The sequence below is a fragment of the Cryptotermes secundus genome, unplaced genomic scaffold, assembly GCF_002891405.2.
Source record: "Cryptotermes secundus unplaced genomic scaffold, Csec_1.0 scaffold704, whole genome shotgun sequence".
Taxonomy (NCBI): Eukaryota; Metazoa; Arthropoda; class Insecta; order Blattodea; family Kalotermitidae; genus Cryptotermes; species Cryptotermes secundus.
In genome coordinates, this window is record NW_019731232.1 from 420,343 (window position 1) to 446,854 (window position 26,512).

General features: G+C 39.7%; 1 protein-coding gene and 1 long non-coding RNA gene across 4 annotated transcripts in view; one reads left to right on the forward strand and one right to left on the reverse strand.

Moving 5' to 3' along the window:
* The window catches only part of LOC111866605 (peroxiredoxin-6), a 14,117-nt gene extending 10,109 nt beyond the window's left edge, over nucleotides 1–4,008 (forward strand). For all 3 annotated transcript variants that reach the window (XM_023855724.2, XM_023855725.2, XM_023855723.2), the window contains one exon: nucleotides 3,469–4,008. The gene's annotated coding sequence lies outside the window, so the exon portion shown is untranslated. The remainder of the gene's footprint in view (nucleotides 1–3,468) is intronic.
* A 14,373-nt stretch (nucleotides 4,009–18,381) lies between these two features.
* LOC111866604 overlaps nucleotides 18,382–26,512 on the reverse strand; it is a 17,987-nt gene continuing 9,856 nt past the window's right edge. Inside the window, exons 4-5 of the long non-coding RNA XR_002843176.2 lie at nucleotides 23,093–23,168; nucleotides 18,382–18,616 (exon numbers count right to left, since the gene is read on the reverse strand). This is a non-coding gene — a long non-coding RNA (uncharacterized LOC111866604). The remainder of the gene's footprint in view (nucleotides 18,617–23,092; nucleotides 23,169–26,512) is intronic.

A 26,512-nucleotide genomic window follows, 5' to 3' on the forward strand; every position in this document is an offset into this window, starting at 1 on the left:
GATGATGATGATGATGATGTTATTCTCCAAAAACTGTGATCCTCTTAAGTTTGCCTTTGTTATATTGTATATTTTTTAAAGTCGCAGTCAGATTGCCCTGAATACAAACTTGTGCATTTTGAATTGTGATGACCTGTGGAAATAGCACCATTAGCTTATTAAATGAGTCATAGCTTAACATAGAACCAAACATACAGTAAATTTAAGTTAGCTTTCATGTAGAAAAATACATTTGTTTTACGTAATTGTGAAACTTCAGGCAGCAGAAACGTTCCCATATTAAGAAATCTTCATTTTATACACAGAAGGGACTGTACAAAAGAAATTTGTCAGAATGTCTGTGACGGCTCTTCATCTGCATTTGATAGTGAATGGAATGTATCTGACATATTCCTCCTGAGTCTTCATGCACTGAACAGCATGATCTTGTGGTAGCACTAGACTTGTATACAGGAGATGTTCAGTTTCTGGGATGCCTGCTATTATGACAGCGGTGTTTTGTGGCTGTACCAACTCCGTCCAGGCAGGTGTTGTGAGAGTACCTTAACTTGGCCATGACCACTTCCTTCCAGATCCTTCCCAACTCATCATTTATCATCATGCTACGTAGTCTGTGTCTATGAAAAAGTGTTGTTAATCATCCTGCAAGGCACCACATTCCTCCTGTACAGGGCCACTTGCAATGGCAGAGTCTTGGAAGTATGGTCAACAGGCACATAACACATAAACTTGCTTTACAGCAACTGTTAGGAAGGTTTATTGGGGCAGAATTACAGAGATTGTGATGGGTACATGCTTTTGACCAGTTGAGTATTCTACAAGTCTGAATGTGCACAGTGCAATTTGACACAAGTAATGTGTGTCCCTCCTGCAGAACCTGCTCAAAGATCTGTGGCAGGCAAAGGTAAAATGTACGCCATGAGGACATATGGGGGAGCAGATGTTTTCTTGACCTTGGCACTAGTTGCAGGTGAGTGATTAGCTTTATTCTCGGAGAAAGAGCCCATGGTACCCATTGGATAGGAGGTTGGTTGAGCCCCAGAACCAGTCTCGGCAACGTGGAAAAGAGAAAATTCTTGACCCTACTGGGAAACAGACTCCAACCCCCTTGGTTATCCAGCCCACAGCCAGTCTCAATCTAATGTTACTAAAAAGGAAATGTACATTTTATCAAAATGTATATTCTCATATTGTCCATCTAAAATATCTTTCAGGGTACATCACACCCTATGAAAGAAGAGTGTGTATTTGAAATCTGCAGTACAGTGATTTTGGTTCCCAGAATTTAATAACTTTTTAATGGTGATGTAGTGATTTACATTACTATGTTGTGGCAATGCAACCTTACAGATATCTTAGAGAATTTAAAGAAAAATGTTTGAGTACCATGTGCAAGAAGTTCTACTAAGACTGAAGGAGCCCCAAATAATGCGGTTATTGCCGTAGAAATAGGACAGATTGGGCTGGACTGGACTGAGACTAGCTCTTTCTAACGGGCCCAACTGAGTAGGTTTTATCATTCCCTACCCACCTGAAGATGGAGAGAGATCCAGTCTCCGAAACGTTGCGGTCTTTTGTCTTTTACATACCAGATGATGGATGAAGTCCAAAATAAACCAGAAGAAGTACAGTATATGCCATCGTCAGAATCCTTTCAAGTCAATACTGTTTCTTGTTCATAACATTGTTATATATTCTGTACCCTAAGAGATAGGAACATGGGTGGGGGAATTGCATACTAAATTCCTGTCAGGACTATTCTCAGCAATCATCCGAGATATGTAATACCAAATCATGTTATGACATGCATTTCATTGAAGATATAAATGTGAAAACTGCCATGCTCTTTGATCACCAAACTGATATTACACTGTGCAGGTCTCCGATGTCTTGACTAAAACCTGGCTGGTATATACACGCAGTTGTGTTTCACGAATGTGTTTGCCAGCGCTGAATATAAAAGGTATAAAAAAGGTATAGATCCAGATTTTCTTTACCTTGGCACTTATTGGAGGTGAGTGGTCACCTTCATGCCCAGGCCACTCGAGAGCCTCTGGTACCCATTGGACAGGAAGTTGGGTGGACTTAACTGGACGACTTGGAGAAGAGAAAATTCTTGACCTTGCTGGGATTCCAACTCTGACCCCTCAGTCATCCAGCCAGTAGCCAGTCACTATACCCACTCTAATATGCTGACTTCCCAGCAATGAATATAAAACTTGTCAAAAACACGCTTTACAATAAGGCAGTTACAAGAAAAGCACAAGACAACAATGTAAAATATAGTTAAATATATAGCATTCATGGAGCCCGGATAGCGTAGTCAGCATAGCAACTAGCTATGGGATGGATGACCAAGGGGTTGAAGTTTGAGTCCCGGTAGGGTGAAGAATTTTCTTTTCTCCACGTTGACCACACCGGCCCTGAGGTCCACCCAACCTCCTATCCAGTGGGTACCGGTGTTTCTTTCCCTGGGGCAATATGCTGACCACTCACCTCCAACTAGTACAGAGGTCAAGAAAATGTGGATCTATACATTCTCTCCCCAGTATGCATTATTTGCGTAGTGCTTAATTAGTTAATCAAAGGGACATTGTTACTTTTATACAGCATTCCTATTGAGTGATATACATACAAACACAAGGAATACAATAGCGGGAGTGATTTGTAAATAGTATAATAAAAGATATGCATAACAATTTACATCTTTCTAGTTATATGTATACCTGTGCAGTAACATACACAGTATGATTGTCATAAGCTCATGGTATGAGAATTCCACTCAACAGGTATAAAAGTAATGTCTTGCCTAATCCTATTCCCCGTGTCTCTTAGCTATAAATCTGGACAGTAATTAAACAAAATTCATCAACTGAATAAACATATTATATATTAAGGTTTCTTGCCACTATCCTCTGAACTGTTTTACACTCATATAATGAACCCCCTTTGTCTAATGATAAATTTGACTGTAATACATGAATGTTACCTCTGTGCCTTGTTAACTTACTATGAATTGCACATTAAAGGTAAAAGTCGTGGCTCTACAGCCACCTTGGGTCCTGGCCTGATTTTTCAGTTTCATGATCATTGTACAGATGGTAGGACTCTTTGGATGAGTGATTAGCTCGTCGCAAGGCCTCTACCTAAACATAGGACAACACAAACACAGAATAAACACATACACACACCAAACATCCATGCCTTGTATGGGATTTGAACCCACGATCCCGGCTTCGGAACTAGCGAAGACAGTACATGCCTCAGACTACTTGGCTACCATGACCAGCCAAAGGTAGTACGTATATATATTGATACATAAATTAAGAAGTACCCAATATTATTTAACCAGTCTGATGTCTAATTCTGGTTATGTGTAAATTGTTTGATTTACAAGATATCCGTGAACAAGTCTGGGGTGGCAGCACCTGCCTGTACATAATGAAAATGGACCTTTCCTTGTTTCAGACTTCAAGGATCTCATGGTAGTCTTCTGGGATGTCACACCATGTATTTTTGGTGTCTGTGGAAGCTGATAGTTGCCAGGAACCCCCTGCCTCTGTCTTGAGGTTTCTCAGTTACCGGTGAACTGAACTGCATGGCTTCATACCTTGGAAGATGATAATCTCCAGAAAGAACATTGTTTTGTTAAAACATTAACCATGAGTGAATGTTTCAAATAAAGTTAATATTAATAATATCCAGTGGCAGCTCATGGCTCAAATAGACGGTGGGGCTAATATGAGGCAGTGATACATTCTTACGTTGTTATATAATAATAATAATAATGGGTAGTAGTGATGCGAGTTGTAGTACAAACTCCTACTTTAAAACATGTGAAAACATTTTTGACTTAGCAGTATTAGAAAATTGCTCCATTGCAATTCATGCCATTAATTAAAATAATGCTTTAAAAGTTACCTCATTTATACAGGAATTGCGCTCGTCTATTCATCTGGGAAGCAAATAAATCAATCACTTTTTGGTTGAATGCCGGAACCTCTGCAATCATGTCCTTATGATTACTAAGTACAGCCAGTGCCTTCAGACATTCTTGACCCATTGAGTTCCTTAGATGTGTCTTAACTCTTTTCAGAGTGCTGAAACAGCGCTCAGATTCGGCAGTTGATATTGGAGTTGTAAGTACAATATCTACCAGTTTGTGTATTTCTGACAGAGCGGCTTCCAGATTGTTCTCTTTTATTAATGTCCAAAGAGCAAGAACAGTCTTAACTTTTGCAAATGTGTCATGCCTATAAAGGACACTAAGTTCGCTTTCTATCTTATCTTTCGAGAGCATAGGACAATATTTTACAGCACTGATCACAAGCCTCCTAGGAAAGGCAACTTCATGTGCCGCAAATAATTGCGGTTCAAGTAATGAAAAACATTTTCTGTGATGCGCTTCTTCAAAACGCTGTTTCATCTGGTTCACTGTTATGCCACACGCCTCTTTAGCTTCGGCGCTTGTGTTCACATCTTTCTGTGCACGTTTTGTTGGACGTTCTGAAGTGCTGAATTGCAGTACGAATATTTAGAGCATTTCCTGACTATTTCTGTATTGTGTTGTACAGAATGTCTACATGTAAAAGAACGGAATTAAAAAATGACAACAAATGTAAGAATTCCCCATTATTCAACAAATTAACCAGTCTTGTGGACTCTCGAATTGTAACTTCATCCCAACCATCTTCATTTTGAATCATGTCTAAACACTGACGTAGAGCATCCTTGTTGCTGAAGGCTGTATTTACAGCTCTAGTGTGAAAGTTCAGCTCGTTTCTACAGTCTTCGGAATCGCCCAGCCACACACAGTTCTTAATAAGTCCGAGTGCTTGGGCGAAACAGAGAAGAATGATGAAAAGCCTGATATATTGATAAAAAACAATTTCACTGATTTTACAGAGGAACATGCTTTCTTCGTTACTAAGTTTAGCTGATGAGCGTAACAGTGGATGAAATGTGCATGAGGAAATGTATCTCTTATCTTTACCTGGACCCCGCTGTTCCCGCCACAAAACGCGGGAGCGCCATCATAGGATTGAGCAATTAGTTTTTGTTCAAGGTTGTATGGTTCTAATTCTTGTTTAAGTACTGATGCTAAACCTTCTGAAGTTCGGTCCTGAATGTGAACAAAGGAAATGAATCTCTCAACAGGTCCACTGCTATTGACATACTGTAGCAGAATAACTAATTGGGACATGCATGACACGTCAGAGGTTTCATCTGCCTGGACAGCTACATATTTTGCATTTTGAATTTCTTGTTTGACCGTTTCCTTGTATACCGCATATATACAGTCCAGTAATTCGTTTTGAATTGTTTTCGACGTGTTTTTTGATACAGTTGCACTATTTAAACGTTCATTTAGAATGCTATCTAAAGCCGCTAGTTCCGACATGAGATCCAAAAATATCCCGCGATTGTAAGAACTCTCGCGCTCTTCATGTCCCAGAAGAGGAAGTTCATGCGTTCCACAAAACTTTATACAATTAATTACCCCATTTAATACATGTCTGTCAATATTTTCACCCAATTAAATGATAGCTATAGGGTTTCCATTCAGCGTCACAATGAACTTGTGGATAAAAACAGACACATCATTTTCAATATGCCTTTGTGACGCTTCGTGTTTTCTAACTCTTTCTGACAAATGTTTAAGGTCAATTATATCTGTCACAGTCCAACCCGTTTCCGCACCAAACAAAAAATTGATTTCTTTTCTTCACTTACAGTCAGCCATTTCTTCTTGTGAAACCAAGATAACGGAAACATTCTTTTCCGAGTCTTGCAGTTCTGATTAAGTTTGAAATCTGTTGGTTGATGCGCGCCAAGAGTTTTTACTTGTAATTTCTCTTCTAAACTCAAAGTTGCGAACGGTGATTTCAGAAGGGCGTCCATCTTATTCATATTAATCACTAATTCTAATACGAATACAATATTAACCTAAAACCTAATTTGGAAATTATACTTGAAAAACAACTTTAATTTAGGCCTATGCTAAAATTACTTTATTCCCGAACTTGTATCTTCTCCACTGCTCAAAACACAACTGAAAGATGGAATGTTAATGGTGTCTGAAACCTACTCTATGTCTATTCTTACAAAGAACGTGTTACTTAAGGCTGGAAGAATAGAGGTAAGTTCACAATTACATCCACACTCCAGCCGTCTCTTTCAGCCTTGTGTGTAGTGTTCTTTTTTATTGCGGGCTTGTCAAAACTAGCCCCAAGCGTGACATTTCAAGATGCATGCGATACTTAGAATCCCTGAAAGTTTCACCGAACTTAAGGCTGCTAACGATACACACAGTAAGGGCTAGAGACGAGCTAGCCCTTACGTTATTGTAACCGTACAAATAAGCTGTGATATGGCCAAGAGACATCACTACTGCATTTTCGTGTCTCCTTAATTACATCATAACGAGAAATATTATTTTGATATAAATTTGATCTCTATAAACAGAATAGAATATGAAAATTCAATACTACAACAATCAGGTGGGGCTTAGCCCCTAATGACGCACCGCCCCTGATAATATCTGTTTCTCAAAAAATTGTTAAAGTTTGAGTTGAGCTTCATGGGTTCACTTCAGACTAAACCTAAATGAAATTTGTCCAGCTAATTTTTGAAAGGCCATTAAGACCGAATTTTGTACATGGTTTACATAGTAACAGAAATACAAATTTAGTACTGCTGTGGAACCAGAAGCGAAAACTCCAAGACCTCCACAACAGATGTCTTGCATGCTATTTCCTTGTATGACTTATGATCTGCTCCCAATGTAGTAGCTAAAACAACTCCAGAAGTTCATTATGTAACCCTCCAGACATTTCTTCCTGCAATAAGAAACGCATGAGAGACCCACAGACTCCACTAACATCCATACTGATGAAATTGCGGTGTCATTGTGCTGTCAGATGTAACATTGCCATGGTTAGAACTGCAGATAATTTCAAAATGTATGTCTAATGTGACCTCTTTTCCAGTACATTTTATTATGTCACTGTGTTCACAGAGTGGATGTCAATTTCAGCCGGTCATTGCAAGCCTATGTAGCAGAAGTATTGTACTTACGCCACTTATGCTTGCAATGACATGCAGGAAAACTTTGACGTCAGATTTGTAAAAACACTGCCATAAGAATGGACTGGACAAAGATCAGACATCCATTTTGAAATTCCTTGCAGTATCCGCTACCATGGCGTTGTTACTTCTGAGAGGCGAATGTACGTATTTTGGGTAATCGTCGAGGCGGCGAGAAAGGGAAAGCGTCTGTCTCGAGAACGTCACAATTTATCAGGGTCCTGGCCAGAGAGTTATAAAAGTACTACCTTCGTGGGCGAGTGGTTAAGACGCTGGAGTAGAAGCCCTGTGCATGAGCAGTTCGAGGCACATATAAGCACTAGGGACTTAAAACTATTTTTTGGCTAGATATCCTAGCAACGCAACTTATGATGAAGTTCCGAAATTTTGTACTTCGTAAGAGACTGATGGTCTGGTGGACAAGACACTGGACTAATAATCCAGACAGTGGTAGTTCGAGACCAACATCTGACCAAAAATTATTTTCTATTAAATTTCCAAGTAGCACACTATATCAGGAAGTTCCAAAATTTTATTTGACATGAAAGCTTCGTGGTCTAGTGGGCAAGACACCGGACTACTAATCCAGACATCAGCAGTTCGAATCCATCGAGATCCAGAAGGCAGCAGCTACAAAAGGACATCAAAGGTAGAGGCTGAGAGTTACAGAGATGAAGGGGTAGATGGCAGCGGAACTTACCAGCTATAAACGTCAAGCCGCGGCAGTTTTTTTTGCCAAAAATTACTAACGTGGCAAGAATTTTGTGCCGAAATTCTTTTTCAGCACACCCATACTTCTCAAAATTGCCAGCAGATGGCAGACGCTTTATCGAACTGTAGCTGAATGACTTTCCAAAGGTTGCTGGGCAGGAAAATATGGACAGTCAAAACCATTTTTTTATAAATATATATAATTTATTTCTCAAATAAATACCATACTACACAATAGAAAGGTCTTCCAATAGATGGCGCAGCCATACACTAAAACAGTCCATTTAAAATTACTAGCTCCCCAATAATTGGATGTATAAGGAGGGGTTTGGCCTTCTTGGCCCTTGTCCTTGCACCGCGACCAGTTATCTATTGTGCCTTCCCCAATAATTACAGATAACACCAACTGCCTCTACGATATCGAGCCGCTCACACCAGCGGTTGACAAACACCGCGCTAGTTTTTTTTTGGACACTGCAACATGGAGTACCTAAATTTACCAACAGATGGCGTAACACAACAAAAATTTGTTTGAAAAGACTATTACTATGAAGATATGACTTTTGTATTTGCCAAAAAGGTACCACAAACAGGACCCCACTTCCTGTACCAATAATTGAGAATTCATTTCCGCAAATTTCGTGGAAACCAAAGCTCACATGAACAAACTTAGGAGTGGGAAAATAAACACACCATGATTTTATATTTCGATGCATATATATAATTTGGGGATGTGGTTTGGAAATCCATAAACAAAGGAAACTGGGGTATATGATTAAACACCTATAGGGGTAGGATATATTGCATGAATCTTAAAGTTATTTCAATTTGGAAAATATTCTATAACTGCAAGTTTACATATCTTTTTGCTCCTATGGCCATTACTTAACACAGCAAGCCTATTATATCACAATCGAAAATTTTGTCTTTTCTTAATGAAAAACTGAATTTAATGGGAATCGTGAGTTCACATTGGTAATGTAGAACCAAAACTGTCTCCTGCAGACACCAAAATTCACATAACCGGTCCTGCACTTAAATTTATGAGCTGACCCACATGATCTATAGCAATGCTGTGCTTTTATTAACATATCAAAATGCATTAAGATGTAGAAAGCAAAATATGACAATGGTGTGAAACAAGCGAAGGGACAAATTGGAAAAAGCGCACAGCATAAGAATGGTAAACAACCAACATGGGAAAATGAAAGGCAAAAATATGGGCACATTACATTACTGAAGCCCACATGAACTGTTCAGAGATGGGCGTTTCATGTGGGATTCAAGTTTGGTGATCCAAATGGTACATATACAGCCGAATGTGGTGTTCTTACCCTGCCTCTAACATCAGTCACATTTACAACTGTAGTACTGAATATGGCTACTGCAGCTGCCAATGGATATTTTCTCATTCCAAATCATTAATTAGCCACAGACATTTGTACACATATGAAATTAAAACCAAGAAAGTACTAGAATTCTTTACACAAAATAGTTACTGCACAATAGATATTGGTCTGCATCAGCATTGCAATCAGTCAGTAGTTATTCCATAACCATCAGCAACTGCATGCCTTCAACAAATAATTTCCTGACCAGAACCTTGTGAAAGTCACTGGAATTATAAGGCATACTCTTATGTTTTACAGAGCCATATTGTTACTTCTCATCTCTGCTGTTGGGCAGAAACAGATGAATCTTGATTTGTATACGTGCCTTTATAATTAACAGTAACCGTTTAATAGTAAAGTCACAGATTTTAACTGGTTCCTATTTATCACTGTATATCCTGTTGTAGTTTGCATGGATCCAGAAATGAGAAAAATGTTTGCAGGTTCAATAATATGTATCCTTTGTCAATATCAATATATAGTGGCTAAAACTTTAAAGGAATAACACAAAATTAACAACTGGAGTTTACATTGCAATGCTTTAACAGCCACGACTACTACATGTACATCGGTACAAAGTAAATTCTGAGGACCTATGGGTATTCTATGTCAGGATCATGGTTAAGAAATAGAAGTTACATCTTTATATATATTCCACAACCCAAAGCTCTTTAAGTTTTGTTTCTTCACTGCAGCTAACTCTATGTATCCCAGCAGGAGATTCTGTCAATCATGTAGAGGGAGCCCCAGGTGCACATTATCTGCAGTTGTCGGAGTTGTACTCATACCTTCGCTTATAATTAAGCAGGCCATCCTCTGTAATTTAGAGTTCAGCTGTTAGCCTATTGTTTAACTCTTGGCATCCTTCACTCACTCCCGTCTCTAATGCAAACACAATTTTTTATTTTAAATGTCATTTACATTTAACATTCATAAAATGTTTGTTGTCACATGTTTCGACCTCACAAGGCTATCATCAGGCAACTTAATTGACTGAAATCACTATACTGCATGGACTCACACGTCAATATATTTACATGCTGTTATTGCATGTCGTATTCACAAATGTACACTCTCACTTTTCTCAAATGCTATTTTCATGTTGTGGCATTCACACTGTGTTCCTTCATGTGTGGTTTTCCTAGGTCAGGCATGTGTCCCTTGGCATCATGCTGTGACAATGTGCCTTGCTGCCATGTTACAGTCACCGAAGTCCCTCTACAGATCCCTTATCCAACTGTAACTTGAAAGTTTTGCAAGAATCCTTCATCCAATATTATCCCAAGGTTTCTGTGCATGGCTGCAACCTGTTACATCTGGTTATATACGGCCTCTTCTTTTCTATCCTTGTAAAGGTTACTGATTCATAACATCTCTGACACATTTCCCATTTTCTAGGACAGAATTGTCACCGGCATATAGTGCTAGGTAGTAGCCATTAGCACTGAGTTTGGCCATGAGCTCTTTGTCATATAAGGACACTGTTAACACTGAACTAGCAAAGGAAACCTAAGTATTTGAACACATTCTCCAGTGTCACATTATCCACCACAAATGCTGCCATACTTGCCCGATCTGGGCACTATCGCACTTCTCCTTGCAGGTATCCTTTGGACACAGAGATCCTTACAATATGCCTTAGGACTGTCAGGGCACACAGTAACATGGTTGATGCACTATGCTGCAAGCCAGAACGCTGCAGGTTCGATTTCTGATGCCACTGGATTTTTCAACTGACCTACTCCTTCCAGCACCATGGAATTGGAACCGACTCATCCTCTTAACAGAAACGAGTTCCAGGAATCTTCCTGGGGGGGTAAAGGGCTGCCAGGGTGTAAGGCTGACGACCTCACTTCCATCCATGAACCATTGTCTAGAAAATGTGGTAGCTTCGATGTCTCACAACCCTATGGGCTTCCATGGCCTGTTCCTTTCATGTCTTAGGGCTCAGTCTTTCACATTGTTTTATAGCATGGAGTTGATCCACCTACATATAGCGGTTTAACTCCTTGTCTTCTGGGACCTAAATACAGTTATGATGGCTCCTTAATACCAAGGAATGCTTGCAACAAGAATTTTCTTCTATTTCACGACATTCTCAATGTGTAACCACATTGTGAAGTTCCACTGATTTACCTGATTCTTAAGCATATAGGTTTTGACACAAGATTCTCATTATATGTCAACCACTCACTCCACTGTACCAAGTAACAACAGGATACTGACTGAACTATATGGCTTTGCCTTGGTATAGTTCACACATGTCTTAGGCATGAAAACTGCTTACATATATCCCTAGGCCACAGATGCACATCCATGCGACAGGGAAGAAATGAAATGCTTCGCCACAAGCTGCACATATGCTTTAATTTAGTTCTGCCAATTTAAATGACTTACAAGCATTAACTTGCCATCTGATTCTTGATTAACAATCATTCTGGCCAGCAACCAGTTACCCCAGTTTTGCTTTGCTGAAGGTTTAACTGTTTCTGTCATTCAGTCATTTGTAATTTTAACAGTAAATCTCTTAGGGTTCCTTTGCCAGGAACTAGTGACCTTGTATCCTGTAGCATTGTAGGTGGATGACGCAGGGTCCCATTTTGCTGTTCAAACCCCTTGGACATCCTTCCTGCCATATCAAGGGTGATGTGTACCGTACCAGTACACATGTCTGTGCTTGCAGCAATCTGATGCAGTCGCCCATCTGTCCTCTTGCATCAGGCTTCCCACATATGCCACACCACTTCCCGCTCAGGGAAACCTGATGATGGATCTCTTCACACTACATTTCAAGATGAGTCACCATCTTGAACTGACAGTCCTTATCTTGCCAAATTTTGTGTGTTATTTACATGGCACTGCAATGTCATCTAGGTTGAAGGTATAAATTCATGCAGTTTCACCTGCATTACATATATGCCATAAATCTGTGTGATTAGCATTTACAATATTATATTTAAGCATCCTGTTGCACTCTACACGATAAATGATACAAGCTCCGTCCAAAGTGCAAACAATATATATTATATGTCTTTGATCTTGTTCTTTCTACACTACATGTTTCAGCCTCTATCGGCCATCATCAGGTGTATACTGATAACGTTGCTGCCACACTGAACCCAGTCTAAAATTTAACATTTAAAAACACAATGTCACTTTCTTCGTATTATCAACATCTACCTCGTTGATATGTGTCTGGTATGTAGCTTATATTGCACACGAAATCTACACAGACTAACGGTACCTCTCTCTCCCCACTACCCATTCCCCCCTACACTCACTAACATAAAACACAGCACACAATACAGCAGACAGCACACGTAGTAAAGACAAGCAGCGGCACCCACACAGGAAGACTACATAGAGTAAGTACAAATAACAATATACACACATAAGAAAATATTACGTACATAAAATAATACGAATATTTGTATATTACAGATAACACCTGTACAGTGTGGAAACAAGAACTAGCCGCTCCAGCACTTTAGACATAGGGCGAGTAACCCTAACAATTTTAAATTTAAAATTTAGAGAAAATTTTAAAGGATTTTAAAAACATCACAACTAAAGATTTTATAGTGCTACTACAGGAATATCAAATTTGACGTGTGCAATATAATCTACATACCAGACACATATCAACGAGGTAGATGTTGATAATACGAAGAAAGTGACATTGTGTTTTTAAATGTTAATTTTAGACTGGGTTCAGTGTGGCAGCAACATTAAGAGTATACACCTGATGATGGCCGATAAGAGGCCGAAACATGCAGTGTAGAAAGAACAAGATCAAAGACATATAATATATATTGTTTGCACTTGGGACGGAGCTTGTATCATTTATCGTGATTAGCACTTGCTTCAAACTTGAATAAACCATGAAGTCTTGCACTTTCTGGGTCATCACACAATGCTAAGTATCATAAGAATGGTCACTTATTCTTCATATCAGAATAGTCACTTCAAAGAAGACATACTGCCATACCTATGTTATTCTGAAACCTTTGTGTCTATTGTACTGTCATGTTATCAAGATTGGCATGACTAATAATAATGGGTTCTGGATTTACTGGCACTTCTTTACAATTACAGCCCACAATGAATGACTGTTGAAATAAGAGTGTCTTCTCTTCTTCCTGACTGACCTGGTTCTGATTTACAACTCTGCCACTTCTTCAGCTTCCACTGTTCACTAGTTAGCACTCCATAGCTGAACACTGAACTTCTTATGACCGTCTGATGAATGCCGTCAACAGCAACTGTCTTACGAATACCCTCCCTAACATTCTCACGTGTCCTCTGTTTTATAATGTTGGGAGAACCAAATAGAGATTACCATTTTCAACTGTTCATGTTACTGCATGCATATCCGTTGATGCAGGAACCGTGTGTTAATTCTGTAGCAACTCTTTGGCTAGTTCCCTTAAAACCCAATGTAAGAATTCACCTCAGAACTCAACCATGATCAAATTTCTTGCAAGGGTAGAGGGTTCCTCTGCACCATCATGTAGAGACAGGCTCTGGAACCCACTCAATGAAAACTTGACACTCTTTCCCCAAGGCCAAAATTGTCAAGGCATTTATACTGATCTAATTCCGAGGCTATGAGTACAACTCCAGCAGACAGACACTTAACTCAAAAATTATTCTGTGCTTCCATCAATAAAAGAGGCCATGAAAAATAAGAACACCACAGACCAACATTTCATCATGTACCTTGATTTGATCTTCATCCTCCAAGTGCAATGGTGTTACTCCAGTAACTCCCCTTACCTGTCGATGTTCCAGCGAAGTTCCAGGCATACAATCAGGTCTTGGTGACAGCCGTTACCTGTCTCACCAGTTCAACTGCCCATTTTCTATTAGCCTACATTCCAATAAAAAGGGACTAAAAATTTCTTTGCAATGCACAGGGCTTAAATGGTAGCACCTGACTGGGTCACACATGCTTCCAGGGCACTTCTCCATGTTTTAATTTTTTGGATACCAATTTGGTTGAACTGGTGAGAACCGGTTATAGCACACTGCTGCTTATTTTCATGTTTAAGTTTAATTACTGTATTTCCCAGTGCACATGACACATTTCTTTCCCTTGAAAATGGGCCCAAAAATTGCAATGCACCTTACATGAGGAAGTAAAAATGGAAATGAAGTTATATAGAGTATCATATCATAGTCTGCATATCAGTTTCGGGTCATTCAAATAATTAAAAAATGTTCATCACAAATTATACACTAACATCCTTCCATAAAAAGATATCGTCATCAGAATGTCATCTTCTCCCATCACATGCTGAAAGACGAACATCCTAAGAGCATCTCTTTATTGTGTTGCATGGGAATTGCAGAGATCCATTTCATGCCAAACTTTGTGCTGATGCACACAGCACCTAACAGCCTTACTCAAAATACAAGGTGGTTCAAATATGACCGGGACTGATTTGTGTGTAAACAAGCCGCACTGCACAGCAGCTGTGCGACCTTCAGGGAGTGAAGCCACAACCTCCACCCTCCCTCCTGTTCGGGTTAGAACCTGTTCAGTCCTGTCTGGGAGTTGCTAGAGTGATGCGCGAACAGAAGGTACCGCGGAGTGTGGAACAACGCATTGTGATCAAATTCCTCATTGGAGAAAACGTTCTGTCCGCTGAAATTCACCACAGACTCCAACAACAGTATGGGGAAGAGTGTCTCTCATGGACCCGTGTATTTGAGTGGTCTAAGTGCTTCAGAGAGGGCAGAGAGCGCGTGGAGAATTAACCACATGATCGTCAGCTGCGAACATCCGTCACCAAGCCAAACATTGATTGTGCAGACACGCTTATTCATGAGAATAGGCACATCACTATCAAGGAACTTGGAGCAATGCTGTCCATCAGTGTTGGTAGTGTAGAAGACATCATGAAATACCACCTGCACTATCACAAGGTGAATGCACGGTGGGTACCACACACTTTGACGGACGTGAACAAGATGGTGCGCATGCAGGCTGCCAGTCATCTCCTACAGCAGTTTGAAGACGAAGGTGATGCATTTTTGAAGTCTTTAGTGACCAGCGATGAAACACGGGTACACTACTTCATTCCTGAGTCCCAGCAGTCATCATGCGAGTGGCGGCATACCAGTTCTCCCAAACCCAAGAGTGCGCGGAGGAGCCGTTTGGCAGGAAAAGTGATGGCAACGTTCTTCTGGGACTAGCAGGGGGTTATCCATGTAGACTTTCTGACAGATGCCAGAACAGTCAATGCAGCTTATTACTCAGACCTCCTGGCAACAGACGTGAAGGAAATGATCCGATCCAAGTGGAAGACACATGGAAAGCGGGTAGCCTTCCTTCAAGACAATGCACACCCCCATACGGGCAAAACAACAATGGAAACCCTCCGGAAATTGAAATGGAACCTTCTGACACATCTGCCGTACAGTCCCGATTTGCCCCAAGTGATTTCGGAAAGCTCAAATCAGACTTGCGGGGCATACGGTTTGTGGACGACGCCATCATCCAGACTGTTCGGGAGTGGATACACCTCCAACCACAAGCCTTTTTTGAAAAGGGCATCAGGATGCTTCCAGAACATTGGAAAAAATGTGTCGACTCTGTAGGGGAGTTAGTTGAAATGTGCAAGTAAGTGTTCGGCAATTATGGTTTAAAAAAAAAATCAGTCCCGGTCATATTTGAACCACCTTGTACATAGCAGAAAAATAAACATTAATACATTCTGAAGCAATCAGAGCCTTGGAAATCACATTAAATATCAATCCACAATGCAAAATGGTTATTCGTTTCCTGAATTAGCATATATGCATCCTGTAACAGAGTGAAATGGAAATGATACAGATGCTGTTAGGATTTACAAAGAAAAATACAATGCGAGAGCACCAAATCATCACAACTTTCTGTTGATCACCGACTCCAAATTGTATCCCCATTATATTCAGACTGTGCAACAGTTCGCTGAAGACCCCACATTTACAGCAACCTGTAGGCTTAAATAGGTAATTGTCTCACAGGGATAGGCAATCACATTACTGGCACTGATCACAACATTCTTAAGTGTACTACTGGAAGACGTTTTTCAATACGACCCTACCCCCACCTAATTACTGCCATGATGTGCATCACTGGCGGTGAAAGGATTATCCCCTTGTGTTGTTGTTCCTCCTCCTCCTCCTCCTCCATTGCCATCGCCATCATCATTGGCTCGAAGAGTCCTGTGTGCACCCTGGCCTTCTTCAGAAGCTTCAGCCAGTTTTTTACATTCATAGCAACATTCCTCAAATTCTTCACTCCCAGGCACCTGACATTCTCGATCACACTACCCTCCCATCTCAGCTCGGGACCTCCGTATTTCCTCATCACTTCTGGTCTGGTATCAAACACCTTTTTGACTGTCCTATTTTCCATACATATAACATGATCAGCCATGCTTATTGTATATCTGGCTCATTAAATAGCTTATACAATTCACAGTACCTCTTCCTCCACGTGTCCTTATCCTGCACTGTTCCAAAAAATGCATCTGATAACTCATCTTTCAAATTGTGCAAATAACATTTCATCTGCCTTGGGTAGCACCCAGGTCTCAGAGGTATGTTAATACTTGTCTCTCAAGCGTCTTGTACATCAGCAGTTTAATTTTCATTGATATTGGCTTTGCTGGAATTTCTTCATGGCTTATAAGATGGGTTCTGCACTGGGTGATTGAATTTATTGACACTCTACACACACACACTGTGGAACTACAGGCAATACAGCGCTATTGCTGATCTACAGACTTTACATTTCACCATTACACATGCACTAGGGTTCTCAGTCTTCACTAGTTGTACCCTGGCAACAGATTTATAAGTCTCACTGTCACTTCAAATCACACATGGAGTCTTCTTTTCACAGCCTAATTCCTTTCTTGACATTATTCTGAAGACTTGACTCAACTGTACGCTGTTCCTGTCAGCTTTGACACCCCTCTTTATAACCACTTTGCATGGACCAAGCACAAAACACAGCCTCTCTATTGTTGAGAAGTGGTGTTTACAGCACTGTTGGATAGCAACGGAAGTTACTTGATTGTTGCTTGTACATTTGTTGCCGTGGGAATGTGTTTACAGAGCTGTTGTCTGGCAATGGACGTCTTTTCTGACTTTGCTATTCCGGCTTTCAGGTGTCATGTCACTATATGTTTCTTAAAACCTTAAAAACATATACCTGCAGAAACGATACATTTTCTTTAGCTTGGTGCTGTCATTTTTGCAGTTGAATTCCGATCACATGCAAGTGAACTTATGCATTTTAAAATTGATAGGAATCAATGTCTATGAAGGATGGACTGTCTGCACAGTCCTTCTTAGTTATTGGCATATACGAGGGGGTACCCAAAAGAAACCGAACTTATTTTTTTTTAAACTTGTTTATTCAAATTTTAAGTACAAACCTTCAATCCCCTTCAAAGTACTCTCCACTTACACTAATACACTTGTCTAGTCTTTTATTCCATTTTTCAAAACATTGTCTAAATTCATCTTTTGAGATGCTTGACAGCGCCTCCGTCTTTTTTTCCTTCACCTCAGCAACATCAGCAAAACGCTGAAAAAAAGTTTTGATCATTTCGGGACTCTTCTTTCAAAGCACAGCATGCTTCCACGCGACCTTGTTTTTGTTCAGCAGTCAGCAGTCGTGGCACGAATTTCGCAGCCACCCTTTTCATTCCCAAATCTTCTGTCAAAATTCGCTGAACTGAGCTCCAAGTCACTCCCGACAGCTCCACAATTTCTTCAATGGTCCGTCGTCGATCTTCCTTGATGATTTCACGAATTTTTTCAACATTTTCATGTGTTCGTGCCTTGGAAGGACGACCAACGAGGTTTGTCATCAATTGACATTTCACCATTTTTGAAACGGGAAAACCACTCAAACACTTGAGTTTTCCCCATAGCATCGTCCTTGTACGCCGTTTTTAACATTTCAAGAGTTTCTGTTCCACTTTTCCCGAGCAAAAAGCAGAATTTCACCGCCGCACGCTGTTCACGAAAATCAGCCATTGCAAAAACGACGATCACACAAAACAGTTGTCACTATAAACTTTGCCGAAACTAGTCCTTACCTTCTGAAGCAATGGTAGTCGGCTTATCGACTCAGGAATGTTAGCTCTACGCGCTCATAGCGGCAAAACGCGGTACTACAAAAGCTCTGCCCACAAAAAAATTAGTTCGGTTTCTTTTGGGTACCCCATCGTATGTGTGGGTGCATGTAGAAGCCACATTAGGCACCTCTTGTAATAAAGTTGTTAATAGGTCCTTTGTTAATTTTCTTCTACTGCACAATCAGTTGAACTCATGAGGTCTGCAAGGTGTGATCACGAAGCTGACACTAGAATAGCTTCAGGTACACATTCATATGAACTTGTTCCATATTTGATGCCCAGAAACCACTGTAAATTATGTCAAGCCATAATGAGACACGTATTGCACACGTATATAAATGTTATAATAAACATATGATAATATTTCTTAATTTATGCACCTTATACACTGGGAAACATGGTAATTAAGGACTTACAACCACACTCATTTGATTCCATACAATATTTATACTCAGTTCTTCCAACATAACTACGAGAAATGAACCAATTTATTCTTCCATCACTTCCCAAACACAGCCAATTAACTGGCACCAGAGACCTCATAACCAACAGAATCGGCAAACAACACACGAAATAAGATTATGGTCTTCTGGGATGTGATGCCATGCAGTTTGGTAGTCACCAATGTTTCAGAAGGACCTGACACCTCCATCTGTAGGATCAGTCACTCATGCTTATATATGTATTTGTTTTGTCTGCGACATCAATATTTATATACTCTGTATTGCGCTACCAAATTACTTCATGATTTTAAACAATTCCTAAAAAAACATAATTTCCGTCTAATATTTTGTTTCACTCCAGTTAATGTCCTGCCATTTTCATACCTAACCTCACTCCCACATCTACAAGGGGCAAATGAAAGAAAAAAATAAATAAATGAGCACAAGCTGGATAACAGAGTACTGTACAGAGCTTTTGTCACGTGTTCCTACATACTAGAAGAAAGAAAAATCAAAGAAAATAAACAACACGAAGATTTAACACTCAACACATACTCATAATGAGCCAGTTAATGTGAATGTTACTGGCGGACAATAGGTAACCTGTACGTGTTAGAAGCATTACATCTCATGAAATATTTAGAACTCCCTGTACACATTCCAACTTTAATATGCTGACAATGCCTCCAAGCACTCCTGTACTCTATTAACTTTAAACTTCAGTTACAGCTGAAGAATAAATAAAGTGGGTTGGTGGTGTGCCTTGCACAGTTATGTCAAACCTTACACAATGCGCTGACCACTTCGGTTAAAGCTAGTCTCTCATATAATATTAATACAAGGGAGAATCAGTAAATAGGTCACAAATGGATATAAAACTTAAAAACCATGCGTTGTTTGACCCTGGAAAAGAAAAAGTTATTTATCGGCATATCCTTCATCAATATTGATATATCTGTCCCATCAATTTGACAGTGCTTTGAAACCAGCATCACAGAACTGTTTTCACTGTCGTCTCAACAACTTCCACACCTCCATTTCAACCTCTCTGTCATTGGTGAAACTTTGGCCACCCACCGAGCAAAGAACTGCTTTTTACATGACAAACACTTCCCACCATAAACATTTATTAATGAATATTCTTTGCACCCAGTCCTTCTGCCCACAAAAGAACACTGCTCTTCTGTACTGTGCTCCTTAAACATGGTCACCATTCTGACTACCAACACCAGCCTCTAAACATGTGCATGCAAATCTGTTACCTAGACTGTCATGAAGCTAGATGGTGCTGCCACCTAGTGATAGAAAACTTGTTACATCCATTACAGGTGTTTTATTTCCATTTGTGACCTATTTACTGACTCTCCCTTCTATTTTCTCGGTTAACTGTACATCTTCAAACAGGGTGACTACCATTATTAATACAGACCATGAACTTACACATTAAACTTTTACAATATAAAAGGTAAATGTATGGTAGGCTGGGTGGCCCCCACAGCTGTGATGCTGTGGAGTAAAGTCTCTAGCCCATGCTAGTAATAGAACCCTAGCCGTCCTGCATGTAGCCCATTGCTATACCAACTCAGCTGTCGCAGCCTCATTCTCACAGTGTATGAGACAAAAATTATTTAATTCATATATAAAACCCATACCACAAACATTATTTTACACAGGAGAAGAAAATACATTCAACACACTGAAGCAAAAGAAATTAAAACAAAATGGAAGATGGAACAAGTATATGAGAGATTGCAATATAACATCTTATATGTAATTATTAAATTGCACCCAGCAATGCATGACAGGACTCTACTCACATTTACCTGTTCAACTACTTAAATTTTATCTGCAAATTGATGTAACAGGTCCAAATAATAGAGCCGCAAGAATGACAGAACAGTGGGATATGTACAAGCAAATGGGTGACACTGCATAAATATTTCAGTGGTTTTACAGAGCACAAAGAAAGCATACAGAAGGAAACAAATATTTGAAGAACAGAGGTAAAAGGTTTATCCCACAATGTAGCACAAAAAATTACAAATGTAATTCTTTGAAGTTTATCAAGCTTACTTAAAAATATCAATGAAATGCAAATTTGTGTGCCTCCCATACAGAATTTCAACAAAATCTATAGAACTGTATAAATGATGCATGGTGAAGTCTATTTATGGTCTTGTACAAACAAGGTTTTATTATGAATGAACACTACCGAAAAAGAGAAGTGTCCATTTTTAGTGAAGCACTGTTATATGAAATATTGAGAATATCTGTCCTACAGTTCAGGTACTGATATTAGGTCAAAGAACATCTAAACAGAATACAAAAATTTTGAAGAGATTACATCACTCAATCATGAGAATACATGAGAATCATAAATTTAAAACTACTATCCTGAGAGGAGAACAATATGGCTTTAGGGATAACAGATCAAAAGTTGATATAATGGTAGCAGTCAGACAGATAATAGGAAGACAGAGCATTTTGAAAGGGCACAGGGAACAAACATTTCAGAGAATTGACGAAGACAAAGAATGTCTAAGACAAAAAGTGAAAACAGTGTGGCCATGTTCAGCAAAAAATCTTAATTATTTCAGACTTTTACAGGACTTAGGAAACTGGGAGTTGGGACAGCTCAGTCAGTATACTAACAGGCCATGGACTGGATGGCTGGAGTTTGTTTCCCAGTAGAAGCAAAAATTTCTCTATTTTCCATTGTGTTCAAACTGGTTGTGGGGGCCCACTCACCCGCCTGTCCAATGGGTACTGAGGGCGATTTACGCAGGGATAAAGCAGCCAGGGTGTCAAGCTGACCACTCCCATCTACCACCAAGGTCAAGAATGGTGCAGCTACACCTCCATTCCCTTGTATATCTTCATAGTACAGTGCTTAATTATTAAGCGCATAAACAACATAACCTTTACTTAGACATACTTGCCATAGGCAAGATGATTAAAAGAATAGCACAAGGAAAACACAGGGGACAACATACGCAGTTCTTCGAGGTTTATCAAGCTTATTTAAAAACATAAATAATTAAATAAATTTAGTGAAAATCTTCCAGCTATGGAAGGGTTTATGGGGTACACAAAGAAGTCCATTTATGACCTTACATAAAACAGAAATGACAAAGGTAATCACATGAAATAAATAAAATGGAGAGTTTTAATGCTTACGTGTAAATGACTACCAAATGGAATAGCAAAAGAAGAAGTTACAGAAAAAATAAAAAATTCAGGAAATATGGCAGTTAATTTTTTTTTTTAATTTCACATAGTGATGGGTGGAGTCCAGTTGGGTCTACTTGGCACAGTGGCCACTGATTGGCCTACTGTACCTGCCCTGGGCGATTATCATGGAGAATTTGGCGAAATGAAGATTGGCAGGGGAAACCGAAGTACTCGGAGAAAATCTGCTCCAGCGCCACTTTGTCCACCACAAATTCCATTTGACCAGACCCGGGGTTGAACCCAGGCTGCCGCGGTGGGAAGCCAGTGACTAACTGCTTGAGCTATGGCACGGCCAATATGGCAGTTAGAAATGTACTTAAGAAATTACAAATAAATGAAAAATGTATTTAAAAATTATTAGAGGCACAAACTAATGTATGAAGCAGGTACACAGACATGGACAAAAGCAAATAGTAATAGACTAATGATAGCAGATGAGACTAGATTTTTAGGACAGACCAAACAAGAGAATTAAAACAAACACACAGGAAGACAGAATAATAAAGAAGAGAATAAGAAAGTATGGACATGCTTTAAGAATGACCCAAGAGAGAATTCCAAAGAAAATATTGAATGTGAGACAAAAATGCCCAAGAACAAGACCAAAAAGGATGTTACACAGATGGAAGAACATGGCCAGTAACTGAGGAGGAACCATGGGAAGACAAAGAGATAGATATAGAGCTTGGCTGTTAAATAACTAAATGGAAATATTGAGGCAAGAAGAAAACCATTTCAAATGATAAGGTGACTAACTAGGATACAAAACATGTATGAATTTCAACTAAATACCTTAAATTCTCCGAGGTTTGGACACAGACATTTTGTATTTATTTTTTGACAAAATTAAAATCAAAATAGTCACTAGACTAGAGGTATATCCCATCTTACGTGTGACTAGCAGATGTATACAATTGCAGAACTTTGTCTCAATGTAAGTTTATGTGCAATTTGAGGCCAACTCTTTTACCTAACAATGGAGGCAACAGGTATCCCTAAAATCTTGGTAGTTTTCTACCAGACTACAAGTCACAGCCCACAAGTTAGTAATGCTCAATACATTATTCATTCTAGCTACTACTTGCCTCACCTCTTGGTTGCTGGATGGTAGCATGAACATGGCAGGAGACTCACTCTTCCTCGGTGTGTATTCTCACCTTACAGCTCTACACAATAAGGTACAGTAAAGATGAAAAAGTGCAGTTATGTGACATGTTTACCGAATAATGCACTAAAAGGAATGTCCCACAACAGGGCTATTCAATTAGCGATGCATCAATACAAAATAAACGAATCACAAATCCTCATGTTATGTTCAGTTTCATAAAATATTTAATATACAAGGGTAAGTCAATAAGTAAGTTACAAATGGATACAGAGCTTGAACACATAAGAGTACTGATTTGAAAAATGCTTTTATTTCTCAACATAACCTCCCTGTACATTGAGGAACTTGTCCCATCGTTTCACAAACCCCTGAAAACCAGCAGCATAAAATTCTTTGGGCTGCTGTTGGAACCAGATGTGTTCACATGGCAAGGCCTACCTTGTAATGCATGACAGGTTAGGTTTTCACAAAGTCTGTGCACAATGGGTGCCGCGCATGCTGACCGCACAACACAAAATGCAAACAATGGGTCTGGCATTACAGCATCTCAATTGCTACTACGATGCAGGACACAATATACTAGCCCAAATTGTCAGTCTTGGGTTCACCATTACCAGCCCGAGACAAAGCGTGCATCAATGCAGTGGAAACATCCTGCGTCACCTTGAGACTGGAATGTGGTGAGCAGTATGCCTTCGTGATCCCAGAGGACTGTGAGCATCACTCTCCTGGAGGATGGTGTCACCTTAAACTTTTTTTGGCCGGCAATGCAGGATGTTTCCACTGCATTGATGCATGCTTTGTCTCGGGATGGTAATGGTGAAACCAAGACTCATCACCTGTNCATCTCAATTGCTACTACGATGCAGGACACAATATACTAGCCCAAATTGTCAGTCTTGGGTTCACCATTACCAGCCCGAGACAAAGCGTGCATCAATGCAGTGGAAACATCCTGCGTCACCTTGAGACTGGAATGTGGTGAGCAGTATGCCTTCGTGATCCCAGAGGACTGTGAGCATCACTCTCCTGGAGGATGGTGTCACCTTAAACTTTTTTTGGCCGGCAATGCAGGATGTTTCCACTGCATTGATGCATGCTTTGTCTCGGGATGGTAATGGTGAAACCAAGACTCATCACCTGTGACAATTCGGGCTAGCATATCTTGGCCTTCATTGTGGTAGCGATTGAGATGCTGTAATGCCAGACCCATTCTTTGCATTTTGTGTTGTGGGGTCGGCATACGCGGCACCCATCGTGCACAGACTTTGTGAGAACCTAACCTGTCATGCATCATGAGGTAGGCCATGCCGTGTGAACACATCTTGTTCCGACATCAGCCCAAAGAATTTTATGCTGCTGGTTATCAGGGGCTTGTGAAACGATGGGACAAGTGCTTCAACATACAGGGAGATTATGTTGAGAAATAAAAGCATTTTTCAAATCAGTACTCTTATTTGTTTAAGTTCTATATCCATTTGTAACTTACTTATTGACTTACCTACATACTTATAAACAAATATCATAAACGGATTCTAAGTCTAATTTCACATTTTCAGCATCAAACTTGTGTGACTGAAGTTCAGGCATATAGGCATTGGTCCACACAATCTCTGAGCCTTCCCAGACTGGCCTACTCAACAAAGTAATTAAACAGCCTTCTCCTAAGTTATGGAACTGAAGTTTCAAATTTAAATGACTGGCTAACTGCTTTTGTGAAAATATAAAACTTATTTCACAATTTCTAGGATGTCTGCCATCACATCAGTCTTTGGTGTTCATAATAAAATAGGTCTGAAACCCAAACCATGGATCCTATACAATAAACAGTAATCTTGCAGCAGATATGTACATGGGTTGGACAAAACAATGGAAACACATTTCTCCATTAATATGATGTTGGACCATCTTTTGCTTTCAGTACAACAAAAATTCTTCTTGGAATGGACTCGTACAAGTTTCAATCAGTATCTAGCAGAATTTTATACCATTCTTCTTGAGGAACATCTTCAAGTTGTTTTACAGATGTTGGAAACGGGAAACTGTTCCTCACTTTAGTCTCCAAACTGAACAGTGTGGTTCAGTGATGTTCAAATGTGGTGACTGTGCTGGCAAGGGATGATGTCTTAACCTTCATGCTCTTCAAACTATGACTGAACCGCACAGTTCCAGCTGTGTGAATGGGGGCACTGTTGTCCCGGAAACTGCATTGTTGTTCAGAAATAACATCTGGATCATGGAATGCATCTAATTATTCAACCTGTCCACGTACTTCCTGGCAGTAATTTAGCCAAGAAGGGTGATAATGGGACCAATACTGCAAAATACTATTGCACAAACCATCACAGAATCCCCCCGCCCATGTTTCACTGTTGAAACAGGGAACAGCGTGAAGGATGACATCAAACCATATCACACGTGCATTTCCAGTTGTCTGATGCCCAGGTTTTATGGTTGTGACACCAAGGTTTATGCATCTCATCATTATTTTCAATAATCAGAGGTTTAGCAATTGCAGCCCTACCGCAGACGGATTTCTGAAGCTCATGTCAGATACTTTTTGTGGAAACAGGGTCTTCAAGATAAATATTGAGTTCTGCTGTTACCTATGCTGCAGTAGTCAAGTGATTTTTCAGTCAATGCCAATTTCTGCCCACTGTTTGTTCCTCTTTGCTGCTGTCTTCTCGTGAGTGGTATTATGCCCACAAAACCTTAGAAACTGTCGCTCTCAATACACCTAATAATGTGTCAGTTTTTGAGACAGATGCTCCAGCTAAACATGCACCAACAATGAGTACTTTTTCAAAATTGGATAACTCTCCCATTCTTCGATTCTTTCACACACACTGTTGCTCATCACAATCACTAATGCACTTACACAAGCACTACAAAGTGTAAACAAACAGAAGAACATTCAATTTTGCCAACTGAAGGTCTTTCGATAAATGATATAATGATACAAATTCCGTCCCAAGTGCAAACAATATATTATGTGCCCTTGATCTTGCTCCTCTACACTACATGTTTCGGCCTCAGACGGCCATCATCAGGTGTATAACACTCACGTTGCTGTCACACTGCACCCAGCCCAAAATTTAACATTTAAAATACTTTCCTTGTTATTATCAACTTCTACTTCATTGATATCTGTCTGGTTTGTAGATTATTTTACACACGTTAATTTTGACGTTCCTGTAGTAGCACACGTAGTAAAGAATAACAGCGGCACGCACACAGGAAGACTACACAGGATAACACCTATACAGTGTGGAAACAAGAACTAGCTGCTGCAGCACTTTAGACATAGGGCGAGTAACCCTAACAATTTTAAATTTAAAATTTAGAGAAACATTTTAAAAGATTTTAAAATTAGAACTAAAGATTTTATAGTGCTACTACAGG